The 24,315-nt window shown below is 35.9% G+C and overlaps 1 protein-coding gene across 2 annotated transcripts in view; it reads right to left on the reverse strand.

Annotated features, from left to right (window-relative positions):
- The window catches only part of CDH12 (cadherin 12), a 1,137,115-nt gene that overhangs the window by 982,642 nt on the left and 130,158 nt on the right, over positions 1-24,315 (reverse strand).

The raw sequence follows: 24,315 nt of genomic DNA on the forward strand, positions 1-24,315 counted from the left end.
GTTGTGCTTTTGTTAAAGCCTTGATGGGCACTGCTGTTTAAAATATCAACTCAATCATATTACATTCCCATCTTTCCTAAAATCCCTGCTTTATTTCTTTCCATTTAATAGACTGACATTTGATATAACAAAAATTTATTACCTGTTCAAAACCCAAGACTAAACACAAGACTTCCAGCTACTTGACAGCTATAATTGTTGTTGTTTTATTCAGTGTTACATCATCATTGTCTAGAGGCGTCTGGAACAATCATGAATGATAAAGAAAACAGTATCTATCGTAAGATGAATGAGTTAGCATGAGGCCAGGGCTTGCCTTACACTAATTACTCAGTGTGTATTGAATATTATTATACTAGTCATTCATTCTATGCAACATAAGTGGAAAGACTCCCAGCTCCATTCCTTAGTTAGGAGGAGGCCTAGACTCACTAGCAATGGTAAGGGGTGTGTTTAGAAAGTTCATATTTCGTTACCCATATACAGGTAGGAACCACTGATACAAGGCAGATTCTGATAATCTCTCACCAATCAGATTGTAATCCCTGCTTTGTTGTGGTAAAGTTTTTCTGCTGCTCAGCCACCTCCTTCTCTGGTGTTTTCTCTTTTCTCTACACTCACGCAATACATACAGTGGTTCAATGGCCTAAGAAAGTTTCCCCTTCTCTTGGAATCTCTTCCTCTCTCTTCCCCTTCTCCTTGATCTATTTTGACTTTTTATGTAGCTGGTAAGAATGTGATACCTTCTCATAGTTATGAATGGGCTAAGAAGAAAGTGAATATAGATATTTTTCCCCTCCAGCTCGGTCATATCTTCCCATCTAGTCTATCAAATCTCTTTATTCTGCACAACAGAATACAAGCTTGGTAACAATAATAAAAAAATCCCTTCACTTTCCTTTGCTGTTCTTACCACTGTGATACTTTGAACAGTTTGAATCTCATATGGTTTGCATGAGAGACCCTGGTCCTTTGATCTGCCATTATCAAATAATGCTCCAAATTGCATCATCTTTTCCCGAAAACCTTACCACTTTTTATAATAGTTACATTTTGTTAAGTAAATAAACCAACTTTTCTGCAATAAGCAGTCTTTTTCCTCTCATTTCTCCTTCCCTGATCCAACCAAACTGGCCAAGGAATAAAGATGAATTTTACTGTATCTCTCCTCTCAATGTTTCATTACCCTGCTCATAAATCTTCAGCAACATCCTATTTGCTGCAGGATAACCTCCCACCTCTTTGACATTTATTACCATGTATCTATGTATACTCTAATCCTTACTAACATTTCCAAAACTTTACTTTCCCTCAGTTGTTAAAAAAGCACCCCTGCTCAAGTCAAGGGGATCTTTGTGCTATAAAACAATAGACCTTGTGCTATCTTTTTGTGTGTCTTCAGATATCCTTTCCTCAACTACAGACCACATCATGTTTATTTATCTAAACTCTCATCTGGAATGTCATTTTTTCTCCCTTTCTGAGCAACATAGCCTTACTTGAATTTTCTTTTCTCTGAATTTGATTTGCACTAACATCCTACACCATCTGTATGACATTTTCCCATAACTTTTTTAAGTGAATTTGTTTTTTGAATCTTTGTTAATATCAACTTTTTTAAAACAGTATTTTAAGATGCTTAGCACCTTTTTCCCCCAAAATGAGTGAGTGTCTAAGTAAAAAGTTGAATCAGCTCCTGAAATTATAAAACAAGATGTCATATTAATAGTGTTAACCCCACATGATAGTTCAATGTTAAGAAAAATGTGGCAAAAAAATTGTAAGCATTCTCTGCATTCTTTGAACCCTATTTCCTTTTTTATTTTCCAATGCAGTTAATTTGGTATTCTTACTATACATTGGTGAGTCAAAGTAAGTATTGTGAAAGAAAATTATAGAATTGAAAACCACAGAAAAGACAATAAAACTTTAAATAAAATGTAATTTTAATAGGAAATGTTGGAGCTTGTTTTTCATCCTAAATGTCTCTACTGCCTTTCTTCACAAAGAAAATAAAGGCAATGACTGTACTGTGTATACATGCTGTTTTTTATTACTACTCTTGGACAAATAGTTAAGGTTAACTTAATAGACATATTTGGAGTGACTGTGCCATGTAAAACAATCTCCTTTCTTTGATAACTGTCTACTTACCAAAGGCGGGGGCATCTAGTTGGTCCTCAAACACTTTTTTTTGGGTACCATGTGCTCTTCACATTCATAACTTGGGTTTACCTTTGATGTTTACATTTCTTTCCACCAGAAAATCGGAAACATTTTTCACAGACAATTAAATTGTAAAAGTTTTGCAGCTGAGGATTTCTACACATGGAATTTTTTTGTGGCTATCATATCCCATATATACAGAGAGGCAGTGAAAGGCAGCGGCAGGAGAAGCTGGAGAGAGAGGATGCTAAGATGTATAGAGCAGTGGGGACAGCGATGTCTAGCTAACAGGTGCCACCACCATAAAGGCCTTAAAATAGTCCTGTTTGCTTGTGGTAAAACCCATTTGCGTAATCCAGTACAAGTGACTTTCTGTTATTTGCAATCAAATTTTTTTCAGCTAAGCAAAAACTATTTTAAAATACTGCTGAGGGAAATTTTATAAAATATTATGGTTATATCACTAGAGTTCAAAAAGTCCAGTAAAATAGTCACAAGCAAGAAACTGGGAAAGAGTAAACTTCACAATTTTATACAACAAAGTACTGCAATGTTTGGCAGCTGATAAAAAATCTGTTGAAATATTTACAGGAAGTAATAATAATTATAGAAATTCTAGAACTACCTAAACTGACGGGGAATAGTTTGGAAAAAGTTAGAAATAACACCTTACCATTATTGATAAGATTATCTACATCTATTATGTTCTTTAGAGAACTATAAACCCCAATTTTTTAGGCAGATGTCAAAACTATATTATCATATGTGTGGTCTTTATGCTGTGGCTTTCACTTTTTGGAAACTTGAATTGTTGATGAACCCATTATGATTTGTTTTCTTTTGCCTCACATATTATGGTTTGAATTAAGAAATTCCACCTTCCTTATACAATGTATAAAAAACATAATGTTAGAAATAAAGGCAAGTCCTCTTCTTAGCTCATATAAAAAATTCTAATTGAATGAATCATAAATCATCTTTGTATACTGCATGGATCTGAATATATACATGCATATATATACACACACGCATATATAATGTGCGTGTGTGTGGGGGGAGTGGAGTTATATATTTCTCGGTCATATCTTCCCACCCAGTCACATATATATATATATATATATATATATATATATATATATATATAGTGTATATATATAGTGTAGAGATGTGTGTGTGTGTGTGTGTGTGTGTGTGTGTGTGCGTATCTTGCATTGGTTCTTTGAATTTGTAACTTATATTTCCTCAAAATATGGAAGAAGGAATTGAGATGCAGAGAGCTTACATTTACTTGCTCAGGACTGCAAAGTTAATGAATGGTTAATCACCAAGGATATTAACAAGGTCAGTCAAACATACTTACTGCTTTTCCATAACAAATCCAAAATCATGTCATCTAACCCTCAGCTCCTGATTCTTGAGACTTTGGTAGTAATGCAAACTGTCTAATTTCCATTTCACAATATTAATTCAAAGTAAACTTTTTGCAAAAATAATGGTTTCATTAAGAAATCAACACACATGCACACACACACACACCCCAATGCACCATTCAGGCACATATGTATTTCCCAAATTATAAAATGGGAATTATTAAAACCTTTTCAATATTATAGTATTTTGGGGAGGAAAAAATAAAGAGCACTCTTCAAATTCAGTAAATGGTGCAGCTAAAAAATAAAGCTATGTATGCCACCAAGGGAGAAGATAATTACATTTTTTTTCCTTTTAATATACACTGAGGGATAAGGAGATATAATACAATGAAAAAAAGCATCACCACATGGTTTGGTATTTAATCATTGCTTTTATGTGTTTGTTAATAAGACTAAAATTGATGATGATTTCTTCAGCATTATTTTTTTCATATTCTAATGGTATACTTAATCAAAATGCTATAATAAGGTGAATGGAAAGGTGTTCCTATTATATTAGGTTTACTTTCATTGTTCCTTGAATAACTGTCATAAAACATGATATGACATATACTATTTATGTCATTTAATTTTGGAGAGGTTTCAGAGAGTGAGTAAATGTATTTGCAGAATTGGTATCTCAAACCATTAAATGAGTTTTGGGCAGAAGAAATCACTTTCCAGATAAAATGTAGTTGGCTCTAATTGCTTATTTCTAACAGTTTTAACTAAATTAGTAGGTTTCCACCGGCAGGTACTAACATCCATCCCATTCAATATCTACATCTTTTGGATCTATTTTAATATGTAGATACAGTGTAATCTTAAATGCTTCCGTTAATAATAAAATTGTTTTAACTTACAATTATTCCCTTGATTATCTTTCTAAAAAGAATGTGCATGCTTATATTTTTCCATTTTAGTATTTATAAATATATCTATATAAGAATTCATAAATCATTCATAAATCATAAGTCATTCATAAATCATTATGAAACATATATACAAACTAAAAAGGAAGCCAATCATGTATCACAGATTTTACCTTGATAAATAATATAAATGTTTTGGTATATTACATTAATTTTTATAATTTATTTGTTTTATTTCATTTTATATTCCAGATTCAATTTAAATGTTGGCTTTTCTCTTAAATTCTCCTGGGCATTTGAATAATGTTACATATCTCAATTAGAGAGTATATAATATTTAACTATTTTAATGTATCATAGTTTAGTTAGCTCTTAATCCACAAATTAATATCTGTTTTGAATATATTGCTACTATAAATATTGCTACAATGAACATCTTTGTATGTCAATTTGCACTACATTAAATTTCCATATTTGAATTATTGAGAAAAAGTTGTTGGGATTTTAAATGCTGTTCATAGATATCTAAGCCAGTAAAACCATGGTTTAAAATTTTTTAAATAAATGGTCTCATAATATCCTTTTCTTTTTCACACTATTCTGAAAAAGGGGGAAAATCTCATTGCAATATCCCATTACATTCTTCCTAAGAAGATAAATTTACACCCAAACAAGACAGGCTCATTTCAGAAATAGCTCCCACATCTAAGGATTCAAGTGCAGACAGTCTTTTCTGCTGCTATCACATTTTTCTTCAGCAGGGTCCCATTTGAACTGATCAGGCATCTGGACTCTCATTGTGGATGCACCATTGTGAATTGGCCTTATTACAACCTAATCACACCCCATCCACATTACACAGCAGAGTGATTCAAGAAGACACAACATTAAGCCTACTAAATATGCATAAATCCCTTCAATTAAAACTCTGCAGGATTGTTTTCATGTTGAACATACAGACTAATTGTTAATGTCCCTTAACTGTGCTAATGTAATCATTTGTGCAAATTAAATCCGTCTTTGTAAATTTTTCTCGGAAATTTTCACTGTGCGATAACTAATAGGAAGGAAATGTCTTCTATATTGAAATTATAATTAACTTTTAACTATGATTTCACCCTTATTTTAGCATTTACTCTGTCCTTTAATGTCATGTTTTAGTCAGGAATGTCTACTGTCTTTCATCTAAAGTGTATGCAGTAAGCTCATTGAAGGAAGAAATGGTGTATTTGTCTTTGAACTATCATCAGTGTCATTTATGATAATAGCAACAAGCAAACAACATAAACAACAAAAGCATCACATTGAGAGGGTCCTTAGAAAATGTACCGATTTGGTGAGGAAATAAATATTTTTGAATATTTATTAAAAACAGTTGGCTTCTCCATTAAGACATATGGAATATTTTGTCTATTTACTCTGGCTCAAATCTGAAATCAAATATACTCATCCTCTCAAAAATACAAAATCAGAAGGTGGGCTTGAATTTTACATTTTGTGCTACACATATTTGATGCTAAAACTTTTTTTTCTTTAAGGTAAAATTAGTAACACATTTATTTGGGGGAGTATTTTAAAATCTTATGAGTATGGCAGGCACTAAATTAATTAGCCTCCAAAAACATATGCTATTTCTGAGAAACTGTAGTCCTTTGAAAAATAAGAGTTTTTCTTCAGTTTCTAATTGGCTCTATAACATTGATACAGTAAAGCCAAATCCATTCTTAATAAAATGATTTGAAGGCTGTCCTAAAATATATTGAGTGAATTTCTAGCCATGCTAACACATAGCCCTCTTGTAAATAAACATATCAATATCTTAGAAAACACTGCAATGAAATGCAAAAATATATTATCAAGACTCTTTCCTTCACTTTGTCATTTAAGTAGATTATTGTCTCATTATTTCATGTATGAAACACACACATATATACATTTACAGTTCACTCTGTATTAGGCACTTTGGTGAGTATTGGAGATACAAAGTTCACTCTAACACACAGGGTCCTTTACAGCACACTTACTCAACACAAACGTATGTACAAAGAGACACAAACTCTCCCAAACCTGCATAAATATAAAATAATAATTCTTCTAAAGTCTTTGTAGTTGTGCTGAGAAATTCTAGTAGTGATTTAATAAAGAAAGGGAGGTCAGAGAGTTTGTCTTGTGAGAGGATTGACCACACTGAGATTGGAGAAATGTGTAAAAGGGGTGAATGGAGTAAAAGGAAAAGCCTTCTGAGACAAAGGGTATGGTGTGCACGCAAACACACCAGCGTAGAAGGAAGCAGGACAATTTTCAAATAAGTATAGTTAAAGCACAGAGAGAAGATAGCCCAGCATGTGGTGGGGGCCATGGGTGTGCAGATGGAGTTATTTAGGCTGGATTTGATAATGTAATCTATCAAAATCTATATGAAATGTATTTTTAGAGCCTACTAAAGACACAGACCACAGATATTGAGGGTGAAATAAAACAGAAAAATGAATATAAGATACATGTAGAACTAGTTTTCCTAAATTTAGAAAATTATTTTCTTTTATCAGTGAGTCGCAAAAGCAACAACAGAAGCAAAGTGAATCATCCATGAGCGGGAAGTTAGATGCCACCGGCCACTGAAAGCGCTGCCACCCTGTGGTCACTTGTCTTGATTCAGAACAAGGGGCTTGTGCTCCTTACAGAAAGAGCACAGTGGGCAGGTCTTTGGCACCAACAAACAGGAGCTTGAACTGGGACCCAAAAAGAAAGAGGGATGCTCAAATATAGAAATGTGAATGGGGGTGACATTTTCCTACCGACACCAAAAAAATCAAGACAGTTGCAGTCTCCCCCAGGACCTGTATGGTGATGGGAAGAGAGAGAGTGGCCACAAATTCTGAGAACTGCTAAATGCGAGTCAGTTCTATGAGATCTGGGAGACAAAAATAATAGGAAATTGTAATGCAAACAAATAATAACCGGAAAAAGATGAAATATTTCCATTGAAAAGCTATATTTGTTACAAGGGGGTACATAAAATGACAGAAATATGCAGAAAATTTGTGTGTACGCACCTAAAAAATAGCCTGAAAATGTGTACAGCAAAAATTGGTATGATTACAGGGAGCAATTGAGCCATCCTTGATCTTAGAAGATTTAACAACTCATCTGTCAGCAATTTTGCAAACAGAAAAAAAATATATAATTTTAAATTTCTGCCAGTATAACTGTACAGTTAACAAGCTTCATCTAATGTGTATTTCTGCACTAAATAATTAGCGAATTTATATTCTTCTTTTGCATACATGGGCTATTTATAAAAATTAATCTTAAATCATAATCTTAAATCAACCAAGTTCAAAGAATCAACGTACAGAACCACCTTCACCGAATACAATAGATGTAAGTTAAAAATGAGTAGCCCATCAAAAAATGAACAGCCATGTGATGTTGACAGATTACTGTTGGTGTAAAGTATTCATAAAGTTTAAAGTGTAATTTATTCTGGGCAACATTGAGAGCTCAGATGATTGAACCTATGATACAGACTGAAAGTTCTGTGTCTATGATTGGGATTCATTTTTCTTTTCCTTCTAGACAGCCACACTGGAGTAGATACCATACTGCCTGGTTCTCTTGCACAAAGGTGTGATTATGTGTAGGTTTTCTGGCCAGTAGGAACATGGTGTAGGTGAGTTACCTTAGACCATGAATATAGGAGTCATAGCCTAGCAAAAAAATGCAACAAAATAAAAGTAGCTCAGGTTCTGACCATTCTGAAACAAAATCCTTGCTTTATTAAATTGCTTAAGCCTAGACTGCTACATCAAAGCAAAATCACCCTCTATTTCCTATAATTTATATTATGTTATGTCTTTATTTCACAGCCAACTTTATTTCCTAAGTACAGAAATGAAATTGATTTCAAAAATACAAAGCGACCAACAGGTACCTCAAGCTACTTGTTTTGACTTTGCAAACTTTATATGTTTCATAGTTTTCACTTCTAAATATGCAGTTAGGAGAAATTAAATATATTTAGGTTTATTTCATGTAAGTGTTGGCTAAAACAAAATTTCATTCATCAGCATTTGGAATTGTCCACTACATGTGTGCTGTTCAGATTATAAAACAGAAAAAAGTACACAGCAGCTGGTGTAGTAGTTTAGACAGTCATGGTTGTTGACAACCGAGGTACACAATAATTTTTAGATGAAGTTTCTACCACGTACAAATGAGCTGGTTTTTGAAAAGTTGCTTCATAATATTATTTATCTCAGCCTCTTGAGGGTAAGAATGTTTGCTTAATCTATAGAGTATGATAATGGTATGTTCTAACTTCAGATGCAATTGAATATTAGGAATTTGCAAAAGAGAAAGCACTACCAGAAAGGAGGCAGTCAATTTCTTGCAGTCTCCCATCCCAGAATTAGAAAATATTAAGTCTACTTCACAATTAGTTGGTCTTTTGCTTATTCTAGTTGACAGCCTCAGTGGAGAGGGCAGGGTACTTGTGGTCAGAAGAGCTGTGCCTATCTAGATTCTGCAACTTAAAATTATCAGCTCATTACCTCATACAAAAATAGATTTGTGATGACCTTATAGGATTCCTGTGAGGGTTCAAAATATATTTGGAAGTTATTGGCACAATTATTTGTATATGTCATTTGCTTGTTATGTAATGTATTGTCTGGTCACTATGCCTGAAGTAGGAATGTCTCATGCCAATTAGACTATTAATGCCTAGAATTCAGAGGTTTCATCTTAAATTGTTATATTTATTCCTTAGTACATTACACAGTGTTTCCATCCTAGTACTTAATCAAAACTCTTTCTAAAATTGGGAAAATCTAGGAAAAAAAACAGTGAATCATAAAGAACAAAAAGTATAAAAAAGGAGATAAGAGAACAGAAAAGTGTAAACAGATGTCATAGCATCATATGCAATACAACAGGTCGAAGTAAAGTAATGAGAATATACTGAGACCTTGGGTGTTCATATTTTGCTGAAATGGATTCTAGATATCAAACCAAGGTGGATAAGTAAGTGGTTAAACAAAACAGCAAGGAGTTAATATGAAGTCACAGGGCATAGAAATAGTTCTAGAGATTGCTTACCACTCCGTATGAAATGTGTGATATGACAATTTTTTAGAAGATTCAGCACACCATACACAAAATACCCAGGCTTAACAAAGGGTATTGCTAAGAAACAAAGGTCATCATTGGAAAACAGACAGCAATTATAGTTTTACTTGTTTTTGTTCTTAAGTATCCTGCAAGTTCACTGACAACCAGGTCTTGTCATAAATAATTGAAATAATATGGCACTATGTTTAGAGTTAAGAATTCCCAGTAAATAATTCTGTACCAAATGAAGTACAGGATTTACCATATACATATTCATAGGGAATTTTTTATTGCTTTTCTTAAACAATCTATCAATTTACTCAATTCTTTAGGGAGAAATAAAAAATGTTGTGAAATAACAAAGGAGAAATTAAGAGTTGATTGACTGATTTTCAAAAAACACTTGAACTAAATATGTTAAAATTAGAGAAGTAATAACTTTGTTCTCTCTGAAAGGAATTCTTGAGGGCATTCATCACAAAATCAAGTTCATAATGTATCCAAGCCTTAAAGTAACTCGTAACTGTTGTATAGAAAGCTACCCTTTAAGGTCCACATTTTCTAATATTTACTTTGTTAGTATTCAGGATACTTATTGAGCCCAAATTAAATTTATTACATAAATGTTGGTGCACATGTCTATTCCTACATTAATATCCATATCTACATCACCTAACACAGTGTAGTACACATAGTAAATGCTCAGTAAGTGGTGTTATAGGTATCGTTATACCTATAACATCATCACATTGTTATACCTGTAACAACACCTAAAACATAATTTGAAAATAATGCTTCCTTCTTTTTCATAAATATGGGTAAAAATGACATTTGAAAATGGAAAATACAATTGCTTTTTAAAATATGCTTTGACATAAAAACATGATCTCAAACACTTCTGCTCCCAAATCAGTATATTCATTGGTACTAATAAAAGTTTGTTTTATTATTAGAGTTCCATAACTTTATAAATTCCTTTTAATTTTATTAAAAATATAAGATACATTTTACAAGTTCCTCAGCATCAAAACCTCTCCCTTTTTAAATTTACTCTAATCAATAGAGGACTTTTGGCTAGAATAGATGTTCCTGGATCATTTCATAGGATAACCTGATGAAACTCTCCATGATTCTATTTTCAGCTCTAATTTCCTCATTACTCCTACTTTATAATCATAATGATATGAAAATAACTAATTGTTTTAATTGGTTTCTCTGTTGTAGACATTGTTCTGAAAGCTTAACTTATATTTATTATTTTTTGTCCTTACAACAACCTTATGAAGTACATATTAAAGGCTCTTTTTTTTTACAGATGGAGTTATTAAAATACAATAAAGTTTATGTTATTTGCTAAATGTCACAAAATGTATAAGAGGTGAAGCTAGGATTTGTACAAAAGAAGCTCTGGCTCTCCAGAAATCATTTTCCCAACAAATAAAAAATATACTGCCTCTCCAATACCATACAGAACTTTGGAAGGAATGAATATTGCCCATTTAGATAGTTTGACACCTCCTATACAAGTTAATTTTAAAATTTCCACCTAATTCAATTATATAATCAGCAATCCACTTTGTAATGAGCTCTACAATAGTGGCCAGGCATGTATACACCAGGAAACTGGGCAAACTTGGCATACATCAGAGAATACTTAACGATTCTCAAGTTTTAGAGATAGACGGGATTAAAATCCCTCCTCTGTCATTTACTTTCCATATGATCTTGTGCTAATTCTTTTTTTTTTTTGAGATGGAGTCTTGCTTTCCCTCCCGTCTGGAGTGCAGTGGTACGATCTCGGCTCACTGCAACCTACGCCTCCCAGGTTCAAGCAATTCTCTTGCCTCAGCCTCCCAAGTAGCTGGGACTACAGGCGCAAACCACCATGCCCCACTGATTTTTTTGTATTTTTAGTAGAGACGGGGTTTCACCATGTTGGCCAGGATGGTCTCGATCTCTTGACTTCATGATCTACCTACCTTGGCCTCCCAAAGTGCTGGGATTACAGGCGTGAGCCACCGCGCCCGGCTGAACTTAGGCTAATTCTTTAGCCTCCTTGTCTTAGTTTCCTCATGTGTAAAATAAGGACAGTAATATTCATGTCTCAGGGTTGTTGTGAGGCTTGAGTCTACTTATGAAAAATGCTGGAAAAATGTGTAATACAATACGCACCGCATAAGTGTTTTCAATAAATTATCAATTAGAGATATGTATAAGGAGATTGTGGCATAATATGTAATATAATAAATAGGTAGATAGATACATAGATACATACACTGGTTGTAGATGGGAGGGTATGTGTATGTGTGTGTGTGCCTGTGTTATTAAACACATTATTTTATTTCGGTGCTTAGTCTTATAACATCCTACTGCTAATGTAACCCAGAATTCACCTTATCCTGACTTTTAAAACTCAAACTTTCAAAACTCACATATTCCATGTCTTCTAGAAAATCTAATGCTATTACCAATGTATCATTGAGTTTGAAGGTATACAATATTCCCATCCTCATCCATAGCTCTACATCAGTTTTCTTAGGTATTAATTCAATGTTAAGGCCAAATTACCTTGTTGTCCTTGTCCTATTTCACGTTATGTTGCTCCAGACATAAAATTCTCTCTTTTATTTTTACTCCTCAATCACCTCACTAACAACTTATAATTTTATATTACAATTGTCTGTTTCTAAAATGTTCTGACCCATTCCATCAACTGGAGATCTAATATTCAAGCAAAATTGCTTCTCCTCGTGATTGCCTTCCTCCTCCCTAGTTTTTGTCTTTTCTAATGCAGAGCGATTTGGGTACTTGATTCTAACTAGGCCAGTTAACTCGTGACGTCAGTTAACCCGTGACGTCTGAACTTAACCTTTTTTCATAGGATGTAGAGGCGAACTTTTTAAATAGAGTGGTTCGTGTATGATGGGAGAGTTTCTCATTAGCTTGAAGGTGGGTATGACCTAGGAATACAAACCTGCTCCATGGAGCTAGTATAACTCTTTTCATTTGATCACCAGCCTCTTCCAGCAATTACTGGCCTATAATTATGTTAGTGACCTATTGCAAGTAAAATAATTAGATAAATATGCTCTGCTATCTGATGGCAGGTCATGAGGATCCCATTTAAGAAAACAGTTATATCTTTTATTCTAGATATGGAGAGAGGGGGGAAAAGAAAAGTGGGAAAAAGGTTAATTCTAACTTAAAACTGGGATAATTCATAAATATTCATATGACCCTGCCCTAATAAAAACCTCATTACCACCACATCAGACAGCTAATTTATCCCAATAGGCCCTCCTAATATTGCAATAATATTTAAAATTAGACGTTCTGCAGTAATCATATTGAGATTTGTTTAGTTCAGAAAACCTGTTCCAAGAAAAATGTGCAAAGCAGAATGATCTTTTCCATGCCATTTAAAATTGAATTCTGGGGCTTAACATCATACTTTGTTGGTATTTTTTGAATGCTTGAACAGATGTAAATCTCCTTTTTTGATGGAACACTTTTTAGATGGAATACTGGTCCATCTCTCAGAACGTCTTTCCTAGGCATAAGAGAACTGTATTTCTGCTTAAGTAAAATACAAGTATGTTTCTAAACTTTCAGTTATCAACCTTAACTTTGCCATCCTGCACATCTGTCATCTAGAGTGCCTGAATTCCTCTTTAATCAGTATCACAGGCACTCAACGCTTGTCAAAATTGTACCTTAAGATCACAGGGTTATTTGGCACATCTAATATTAATCAGTAAATCTGAGAATCATGTTAATTATCCATCTCTTTAGTTACTCTGAAAAATGTAATTTGACTATATTACCTCAGCTGCCTAAGCATACTTTAATGGATTATAATTTGATATTATTTATTCAGCTTATTAAAGAACAATCTAAGTCAGTCCCATCTGAAGGCTGCATCTGCCTCTTTAATAAAAACCTATTTGAAAGCATCAGTTTTTATTTCACTTGCTCACTGATTCATCAGCCACTTATTGTGTTGCTATTCTGTACCAAATACTGCGATTGATGTTTGAGCAGCAGATGGAAAGGGTGATGAGTACCTGTCTCAGGGTTCAAAATGGAGCACAATAGCAAATACATAGAAATATATACATATTTGGGAGGCCAAGGCGGGTGGATCACGAGATCAGGAGTTCGAGACCAGCCTGACCAACATGGTGATCCTGTCTCTATTAAAAATACAAAAATTAGCCAGGTGTGGTGTCGGGAGCTGGTAATCCCAGCTACTCAGGAGGCTGAGGCAGGAGAATCGCTTGAACCCAGGAGGCAGAGGTTGTAGTGAGCCAAGATCGCGCCATTGCACTCCACTCCAACCTGAGCTACAGAGTGAGATCCCATCTTAAAAAAACAAAACAAAACAAAAAAAAAAAACGAAAAAAGAAAAGAAAGAAAGAAATATATACATATGACTGGGCGCATTGGGTTATGCCTGTAATCCTAGCACTTTGGGAGGCCTTGGTGTGTGGATCACTTGAGGTCAGGAGTTCAAGATGAGCCTGGCCCACATGGTGAAACTCCGTCTCTAATAAAAATACAAAAATTAGCTGAGTGTGATGGTGCGTGCCTGTAATCCCAGCTACTTGGGAGGCTGAGGCAGGAGAATTGCTCGAACCTGGGAGGCAGAGATTGCAGTGAGCGGAGATTGCGCCACTGCCCTCCAGCCTGGGTGACAGAGCAAGACTCCGTCTCAAAAACAAACAAACAAACAAAAAACATACATATAACTCAATGGACAGTACTGAAACAACAGAAGACTAGAAGTAAACCCAAAATATTAACAGAATCAGTGTGAAGAGAGGAACAGAAACTTTACTGGATGGTTGGTGAAGGGCAAGATGAGAATACAGTCGTATACTGCATCTGGACATTTCCATTAACACTGAGGCACATATGATGGTGTGGTCCCACGAGATTATAAAGGAGCTGAAAAACTATCACCTAGTGACATTGCTGCTGTCATAACTTCCTGCAACGTACTACTCATGTGTTTGTGAGGATGCTGGTGTGAACAGATCTACTGTGCTGCCAGTCACATAAAATTCTCACACATACAGTTATGTATGGGACATAATAATTGATAATAATAATAATTATATCATTGGTTTTTGTATTTACTATACTTATCATTATTTTAGTGTGTGCTCCTTAAGCCTATTGAGATTAAAAATTACCTGAAAACTTTAAAAAAAAAAACAAAAAATAAACAGTCTCAGGTCCTTCGGGAGGTATTCAGAAGGCATTGTCATCATGGGAGATGACGGCTTTATTGGCCCTGAAGACCTTCCAGTGGGACAAGATGTGGAGATAAAAAACAGTGATACTGATGATCCTGACCTTGTGTAGGCCCTAGGCTAACGTGTCTGCTTGTGTATTCATTTTTAACAAAAAGTTTTAAAAAGTAAACAAATAAATTTGAAAAAGAAAAGAAGATTATAGAATAAGGATATAAAGAAAGGAATAAAATATAGAAAAGAATGTATAATAAGGATATAAAGGATATCATATTTTTGTATAGCTGTATAATGTGTTTGGGTTTTAAGCTAAGTGTTATTACAAGAGCCAAAAAATTTAAAATATTAAAATGTTTGCAAAGTGGAATAGTTATAGGAAGCTAAAGTTAATTTATTACTGAAGAAAAATGTTTTTGATAAATTTAGTGTAGCCCAAGCAGTGTTGATAAAGTCTAAAGTAGTGTCCACTAATATCCTAGGCCTTCACTTTCACCCACCTCTCACTCACTGACTCACCCAGAGCAACTTCCAGTACTGCAAGCTCCATTCATGGTATATGCCCTATACAGGTGAACCTTTTTTTTTTTTATCTTTTACCTCACTTTTACTGTGTCATTTCAATGTTTAAATACACAAATATTTACCATGTGTTACAATTGCCTACAGTATTTAGCACAGTAAAATCCCGCACAGATCAGTAACGTAGGAGCCACAGACTATACCATATAACCTAGGTGTGTAGTAGGCTGTACCACTTAGGTTTGTGCAAATCCATTCTTTGATGTTCAGTCAATGACAAAACTGCCTGAGGACACATTTCTCAGAACATATACCTCTCATTAAGTGATGCATATCTGTATAGGTAAGTGGAGTATATTTTCTGCAGTAGAAAGGATACACAAATGTGACCCAAAATGCCAGGCAAGTTTAGAAGTGGTGGGTCGATATCCAATAAGAAGAAAAACATGTTTTTCGGAGTTCATTTCTTAGAGAGTTGTCTGTGTTTGGAATGAATACTTAGACTATGTAGTAAGGTGTGTGTGTTTGAGGATGGGAGAGGTAAACTTCTATTTGTTCTAAGAATACATGTTCTTTACAGTTAGTGTATTGTTGCCTGAGGTTTGCAATTGGGGGACCACTTCCTGCCAAGATTAGAGAGAAATAAGAAAATGCTCAAACATTTTCTTATCTCAGACCTTGTGTCTAAAGGTTAATATTTTTCCTGATCTTGCCTAAAAACTGACATCCACAAAGAAAAACAAGCGTCTTCTGTAGCTAGAATTCTGTTTTAATTGAGATAATTTTCTGTCTTTTGGCCTGTGTGTTTAATTCATAAGTACAGCCCTAGAATCAGCTAAAGCTTTCATATTCTGAGTGCCTCATGCATTTTAAGAATGCCCATTTTAGCTAATACATGTTTATTAAATACACATTCATTGTGAAAATTACTCAAATTCATCAAATGCTCAATTATCATTTCCTGAAAAGAACATCAGTTTAGGTATTGAGAAAGTAATGTAAATATCCAGTTATAGAATTTAGATTACAGAAAGCTATACTTTGTGCCTTAGCCTGAAAAAATTCAATGGCAAACAGTGGGTTGAAAAATCATACTACTCTTTCCATCCACCCCCACTCCCACACCTCTCAAAGTGGGAACTCTAGTAATTTATGAATGGTATGTGCTTTACACAAATGTGAAAAAGGTGCCTGACATCTAGTGACACATGTACTGGGAATGAAAGGGAAATATCTCTTTGTTGTTTTTTACATGTCACTGAGCTTTGGCTCAAGGAATAATGGTTGATGAAAACAAACCAAGTAAAGGTATTAGAAATATTATCAACTTCTTTTTTTTATTATTATTATTATTATTATTATTATACTTTAGGTTTTATGGTGCATGTGCGCAATGTGCAGGTAAGTTACATATGTATACATGTGCCATGCTGGTGCGCTGCACCCACCAACTCGTCATCTAGCATTAGGTATATCTCCCAATGCTATCCCTCCCCCCTCCCCCCACCCCACAACAGTCCCCGAAGTGTGATGTTCCCCTTCCTGTGTCCATGTGTTCTCATTGTTCAATTCCCACCTATGAGTGAGAATATGCGGTGTTTGGTTTTTTGTTCTTGCGATAGTTTACTGAGAATGATGATTTCCAATTTCATCCATGTCCCTACAAAGGACGTGAACTCATCATTTTTTATGGCTGCATAGTATTCCATGGTGTATATGTGCCACATTTTCTTAATCCAGTCTATCATTGTTGGACATTTGGGTTGGTTCCAAGTCTTTGCTATTGTGAATAATGCCGCAATAAACATACGTGTGCATGTGTCTTTATAGCAGCATGATTTATAGTCCTTTGGGTATATACCCAGTAATGGGATGGCTGGGTCGAATGGAATTTCTAGTTCTAGATCCCTGAGGAATCGCCACACTGACTTCCACAAGGGTTGAACTAGTTTACAGTCCCACCAACAGTGTAAAAGTGTTCCTATTTCTCCACATCCTCTCCAGCACCTGTTGTTTCCTGACTTTTTAATGATTGCCATTCTAACTGGTGTGAGATGGTATCTCATTGTGGTTTTGATTTGCATTTCTCTGATGGCCAGTGATGGTGAGCATTTTTTCATGTGTTTTTTGGCTGCATAAATGTCTTCTTTTGAGAAGTGTCTGTTCATGTCCTTTGCCCACTTTTTGATGGGGTTGTTTGTTTTTTTCTTGTAAATTTGTTGGAGTTCATTGCAGATTCTGGATATTAGCCCTTTGTCAGATGAGTAGGTTGCGAAAATTTTCTCCCATTTTGTAGGTTGCCTGTTCACTCTGATGGTAGTTTCTTTTGCTGTGCAGAAGCTCTTGAGTTTAATTAGATCCCATTTGTCAATTTTGGCTTTTGTTGCCATTGCTTTTGGTGTTTTAGACATGAAGTCCTTGCCCATGCCTATGTCCTGAATGGTAATGCCTAGGTTTTCTTCTAGGGTTTTTATGGTTTTAGGTCTAACATTTAAGTCTTTAATCCATCTTGAATTGATTTTTGTATAAGGTGTAAGGAAGGGATCCAGTTTCAGCTTTCTACATATGGCTAGCCAGTTTTCCCAGCACCATTTATTAAATAGGGAATCCTTTCCCCATTTCTTGTTTTTGTCAGGTTTGTCAAAGATCAGATACTTGTAGATAAGAGCGCGAGCGCGGGGACAAGCGAGCCCGCGCCCGGCGACCTATCAACTTCTTAAGTCAAATTTCTGGGCCACTGTGTAAGATCCTTACCGAGAGAGAGCCCTGTTAAGAATATTTTTGCCCAGGGACATTGCCCATTGTGCAGTATAACACTGTGATGTATGGTGGGAGCTCAGGGTCACTTGATGTCAGTCTTGACCTCCAGAGACAATGGAGACTCAAAGTATTGGCCTGAATCTCCAGGAGGGGCTGCAAACTAAAGGCCAGTGAGGCAGGCATGAGGGGATCAAACTGCAGTAAGACCTGAAGACACTAAAACCTCCAGTGAGCATTCTAGGGGGCATTCTTCTGTGTATTGCCATGCCTTGTGGCCAAAAGATGCTAAACCCATCTGTGACTCCAAGAGAGAGAATGACTGGAAGCTCTGCATGTGGATCTCTCTGGGACTTTGCCCTGTGTGTCTCTTTCCTTGGCTGATTTTGAGTCTTTTTACTATCATAAAACTGTAATTGTAAATACAGTGCTTTTACTGAATTCTGTGGGTTATTCTAGTGAATTATCCCACCTGAGGGTGGTTGTGAGGACCCCCAAATTGATAGCCAGCTAGTCTGAGGTAGAAGTGGTCCTGAAGACACCCAGTCTATGGCTGCTATCTGAAGTGAGGGCAGTCTTGTGGGGATGGTTCCCTCAGCCTTTGCAGTTTGGCTTAAGTCATTGTGGACACTAAAAGGCTTTGTTATCTATATCATATTTATAATCTTATACGAAGAGATGGCATCCTGCTTGTTACAAAGTATAGTGCTAAATGTGTAATGGTATGTAAAGCCTTGATTGGTAGTTGTAAACAAATAACAATCAAAAATGAAAATATAACTAGATTGATCTAATCAGTATCATGGAATAGATGGTTACAGTGATGGTAGAACTCTTCAACATTCTTCCTGAGAGAATAGCAAATGTGGAAAAGATAGCCTTCCATCCTTTGCATTTGCGTAGTGAAGTAAAGCTAATATGGTCATGAGGACATGAATGCATGTGACTGCAAATGTGTGTCTAATGGCATTTCTTGGGCCAGGTGCATGGTTCAGAGAATGAGGGAGCACATCAAAAATATTTAATAGGAATGTCCTGGGATTATGAAACATTCCTCCACGTGGGCCATAATTTCTGGATATGCTTTGCTAAGTGCAGGAGGCAGCAAGGTATTAGATGTCATTTTGGGGGTAGAGGAGGCTACAGGGCAGGGAAAAGAATCATAATTTATAGATCCTAAAATACTGTTCCTTATTTCACTTACAATGTTTAGTGGACTCTACATGGTTTCCAGAAAGATCTTTGATTCTTCCCTTTGCTATAATTGGAAATATTAGCTTGGACATGTTACTTAGTCTCTCTGTTAGAGTAGGCAGATAGCCAGTAGTGAGCAGGAAAGGGAGCCCCTAGGAAAAGAAATCTTCACAGTAGTTTCTTTGCTTCCTCCAACCCTCCTTGAAGACACCTGGGGCCATGCAATATGTGTGTGTCTTTTCAACCAACAAACTGCTGCCTCAGCACTAGGATTCACAAAAACACAACACACACACACACACAACTACACACAGAAGGAAAGAGCATAGAAAATATCTTTGTGACACTGATATGGTTTGGCTACATGTCCCCACCCAAATCTTATCTCAAATTGTAATCCCTATGTGTTGAGGGAGGGACACGGTGGGAGGTGATTGAATCATGGGGGCAGTTTACCCCATGCTGTCTTTGTGATAATAAGTGAGTTCTCACAATATCTTATGGTTTTATAAGGGGCTTTTCCCCCTTTGCTTACTCTTTCCTATCACTTTGTGAAGAAGACACTTTCTTCTCCTTCACCTTGTGCCATGATTGTAAGTTTCCTGATGCCTCCCCATCCCTGCAGAACTGTGAGTCAAGTAAACTTCTTTTCTTTATAAATTACCCTGTCTCAGGCAGTTCTGTATAGCAGTGTGAAAATGAACTAATATTGGAAATTGGTGCTGCAGAGAGTAGGGGCACTGCTATAAAGATAACCTGAAATGTGGAAGTGAGTTTGGAGCTGGGTAACTGTCAGAGGTTGGAACAGTTTGGAGGGCTCAGAAAAAGAAAAATGTGGGAAGTTTGGAACTTCCTAGGGTCCTGGAGGACTCAGAAGACAGGAAGATGTGGGAAAGTTTGGAACTTCCTAGAGGCTTGTCGAATGGTTTTGACCAAAATGCTGATAGTGATATGGACAGTGAAGTCTGGCTGAGGTGGTTGCGGATGAAAATGAGGAACTCATTGGGAAGTGGAACAAAGGTCACACTTGCTATGGTTTAGCAAAGAGACTGGTGGCATTTTGCCATTGCTCTAGACATCTTCAGAACTTTGAACTTGGGAGAGATTATCTGAAATTGGAATTTCTGTTTAAAGGGGAAGGAGAGTGTAAAAGTTTGGAAAATGTTCAGCCTAACCATGTGGTAGAAAAGAAAAATCCATTTTCTGTAGAGAAATTCAAGCCAGCTGAAGAAGTTTGCATAAGTAACAAGGAACTGAATGTTAATAGCCAAGACAATGGGGAAAATGTCTCCAGGGCATGTCAGAGATCTTTTGTGTCAGCCCCTCCCATCACAGGCCTGAAGACCTAGGAGGAAATAGTGGTTTCATGAGCCAGGCCCAGGGCCCCACTGCTGCTCTGTGCAGCCTAGGAACTTGGTGCCCTGTGTCCCAGCTGTTCCAGCTCCAGCTGTGGCTAAAAGCGGCCAAGGTGGAGTGGATCAAGGCCATGGGAGCCTACCTCTTGCATCAGCATGCCCTGGGATGTGAGACATGATGTCAAAGGAGATTATTTTGGAGCTTTAAGATTGAATGACTGTCCTGCTCTATTTCGGACTTGCATGGGGCTTATAGCCCCTTTGTTTTGGCCAATTTCTCCCATTTGGAGTGGCAGCATTTACTTAATGCCTGTACCCTCATTGTATCTTGGAAGTAACTAACTTGCTTTTAGTTTTTTTACAGGCTTCTAACTGGAAGGGACTTGCCTTGTCTCAGGTGAGACTTTGGACTATGAACTTTTGAGTTAATGTTGAAATGAGTTGAGACTTTGGAGGACTGTTGAGAAGGCATGATTGGTTTTGAAATGTAAGGACATGAGATTTGAGAAGCGCTAGGGGCAGAATGATAAGGTTGGGCTCTGTTTTCCCACCCAAATCTCATCTTGAATTGTAATCCCCATGTGTTGAGGGAGGCACATGGTGGGAGGTGATTGGATCATGGGGGCAGCTTTTTCCAGTGCTGTTGTCATGATAGAGAGTGAGTTTTCATGATATCTGTTGATTTTGTAAAGGGCTCTTCCCCTTTAGCTTAATCTCTTTCCTGCTGCCTTGTGAAGAAGGTGCTTGCTTCTCCTTCTCCTTCCGCCATGATTGTAAGTTTCCTGATGCCTCTCCAGCCATGCAGAACTGTGAGTCAATTAAATCTCTTTATAAATTACGCAGCCTTAGGCAGTCCCTTATAGCAGTGTGAAAATGGACTAGTACAGACACCTCTAAATTGGCTCCCCCAGGTTTTGCTGACATATGTCAACTTTTCTCTTTGGCTACACCCTCAGATGTCTCCTCTAACCTTTGTGACACTTGTAACATGGATTATAGAACCTACCTGATCAAGCTGTAGTTATTTGTTTCCCTACTGTTGTTGAGTTTCTAGAAAACACTAACATCTCTTATGCAACCCTATATCCCAAGCAGCAAGCATATTGTCTGGCATGCAGTCAGCATGCTTCTGTTCCAATTAAGTAGTCTGAAACACAGAAAATCAGAGTATGTGGCGGTGTTTTGCTTATTGTCTAGCAAGTTACAACCAAGTCCCTTGCAGAGTTATGTCACAAAGCCACGTTGTGGCACTCTATTCAAAAACTACTATATGGAGCAGGGACTTAAGCAATAAAAAAAGATTTTCCCTTAAGTCATACAGTTAAAATTTATAATGACTCTCCCTTAGATATTCAGTTATAGCTATGATAAATAACTATGATAAAATGTGCATAATGATATAAATCTCATGTCAGGGCAGAATCAAGAGCCTACAATTGATTTAAATACTCACAAGTTCAAGCGATATAGATGAATTTTGCAAAGTCAAATTAGGTAAAATAAATCTACCCAGATGTCTTGCCAAATATGAGTACACATAGTTGCAGCCTTCAGCTACATCATACATATGTCCCCTTGAAACAGATGTATATCCATATTCACTCAGGAAATTGTGTGTGCTTGCATATCAAATATAAAAGAAGAATGAATGTGCAGATGAAAATAACTGCTCTCTAAGGGAAAACTCTAACATTGATGCTAAATTTGTGTTTCTGTCCATATGTGTTTATGCACCTTGAGTTGTATATGAGCAAAGTGTGTAATTCTGGTGTTCCTATTCCTGTTGCATCATTGAGGCACAGAATTAATGTAAAATATCACCCTAAATGAAGCTTCATTTCACTGCTTCCTGTAAATATAGCAGGTAAACACTGAAAAGCACTTTGTGGTTGAGGAGCAATATAACTCAATTATGTCTACATAGGAAATCAGAAAATATAATGCTACTGTAAAAAATGTAATTGCTAATTCTTTTCTTTAAAAGGGTTATAAGGTTTTTATTTTATAGTCTTTTTCTTCTTACAAATGCAAGGCATGCTCATTTTAGAAAATTTCATAAATTCACAGAGGTACAAAAGGTAGGAAGGGGTTGGAAGAAAAAATAAACTCACTTCTTCACACATCCCTCATTCAAATACACAACACCATGTCAGTTTTACACAAAGTGTTTATATGTATTACTTTGTATGAAAAGTACAAAGTATAACGTAAGATTTGTCAGACTATAGAAGTCTTTATGCATTTCTGTAACCTGCCCAATGTAACAGAAGACAGGGGATGAGTTAAAAGTGCTAACATTAAATTTTGGCTTGATAGTAGATAGAGCAATATCTATAATAATATTAAATGTAAAGCAGTGGTTTAGTCAAGAGCTAAGAGCTAAGATTGCTGTGAAGGCATTAGAGACAGACAACACAAAAACATTCCCCTTATTCTAGACAGAGCTCTAAAGCTTGGGATAACTCTTGGCACAATCATCATTCTAGAAGTCTAGAACCTTCATAACCTTTAGTGTTGATTCTAAATTTTGAGACAATAATTTTAAGAAAAGCTAGTTTATTTTCCCTTTCTGTTTTCTAAAGATTTATTCAGATAATTACAAGTGGAGAAGGAGAAGGAGGTAACTTAATATTTAACTATGTATTTGGCACTAATAAGTGATGGTGTCACTAATTTCCAATGGTTTTTTGATGTACAGTTTCTGGGAACAACATCTGACAGAGATGGAAGATAGTAATCACACACTCAGCTCATAGGGTTATAATAACACACAAACATTTCACATACTATGTAATGGAAACTCTTCTGCTCTCCTCTTAATTCTCTCAACAACTTGATTAATATGTGATACTGTTTTCTCAGTTTTACAATTGAGCAAACTGAGGCACAGAAAGATTATGTTAAATTCTTAGTATCACATAGGCAGCAATTGCAAAAGATAGGCTGTCAACTTAGGTACCCTGGAATTGGGGTTGGTATTTATAATCACTGAAGCAGAGTTTAGAATTATCTATCATTAACATATTACTTCACTTTTTCCCCTAAACTTGTATTTTGATGTCATTAAAATTTTTTAAAGATATTATTTTTAATTTTTTAAATTTTTTAATTTCAATTGTTTTTGGGGTACAGGTGAGTTTGTGTTACATGGGTAAGTTATTTAGTGTTGATTTCTGAGATTTTAGTGCACCCATCACCTGAGCAGTGTATACTGTACGCAGTATGTAGTCGTTCATTCCTCATCACTTTTCCAACCTTCCCCCCTGAGTCCCCAAAGTCCATTATATCATTCTTATGCCTTGGCATCCTCATAGCTTAGCTCCCACTAATAAGTGAGACTGTATGATATTTAGTTTTCCATTCCTGAGTTACTTCACTTAGAATAATCACCTCCAGCTCCATTTGAGTTGCTGCAAAAGACATTATTTCATTCATTTTTATGGCTGAGTAGTATTCCATGGTGTATATATACCACATTTTCTTTACCCATTCGTTGGTTTATAGGCACTTAGGTTGGTTCCATATCTTTTCAATTGTGAATTGTGCTGCTCTAAGCACGTGTGTGCATGTGTTAAATATATTGTTTTAAATGATGGCGTAATGTTCCATCTTTTAAAAATATTATAACTGATCTAATAATTTATCTATTTTTAGATTGTTTCCACTTTCTTGC

This window comes from Pongo abelii, chromosome 4 (genome assembly GCF_028885655.2).
Source record: "Pongo abelii isolate AG06213 chromosome 4, NHGRI_mPonAbe1-v2.0_pri, whole genome shotgun sequence".
NCBI lineage: Eukaryota > Metazoa > Chordata > Mammalia > Primates > Hominidae > Pongo > Pongo abelii.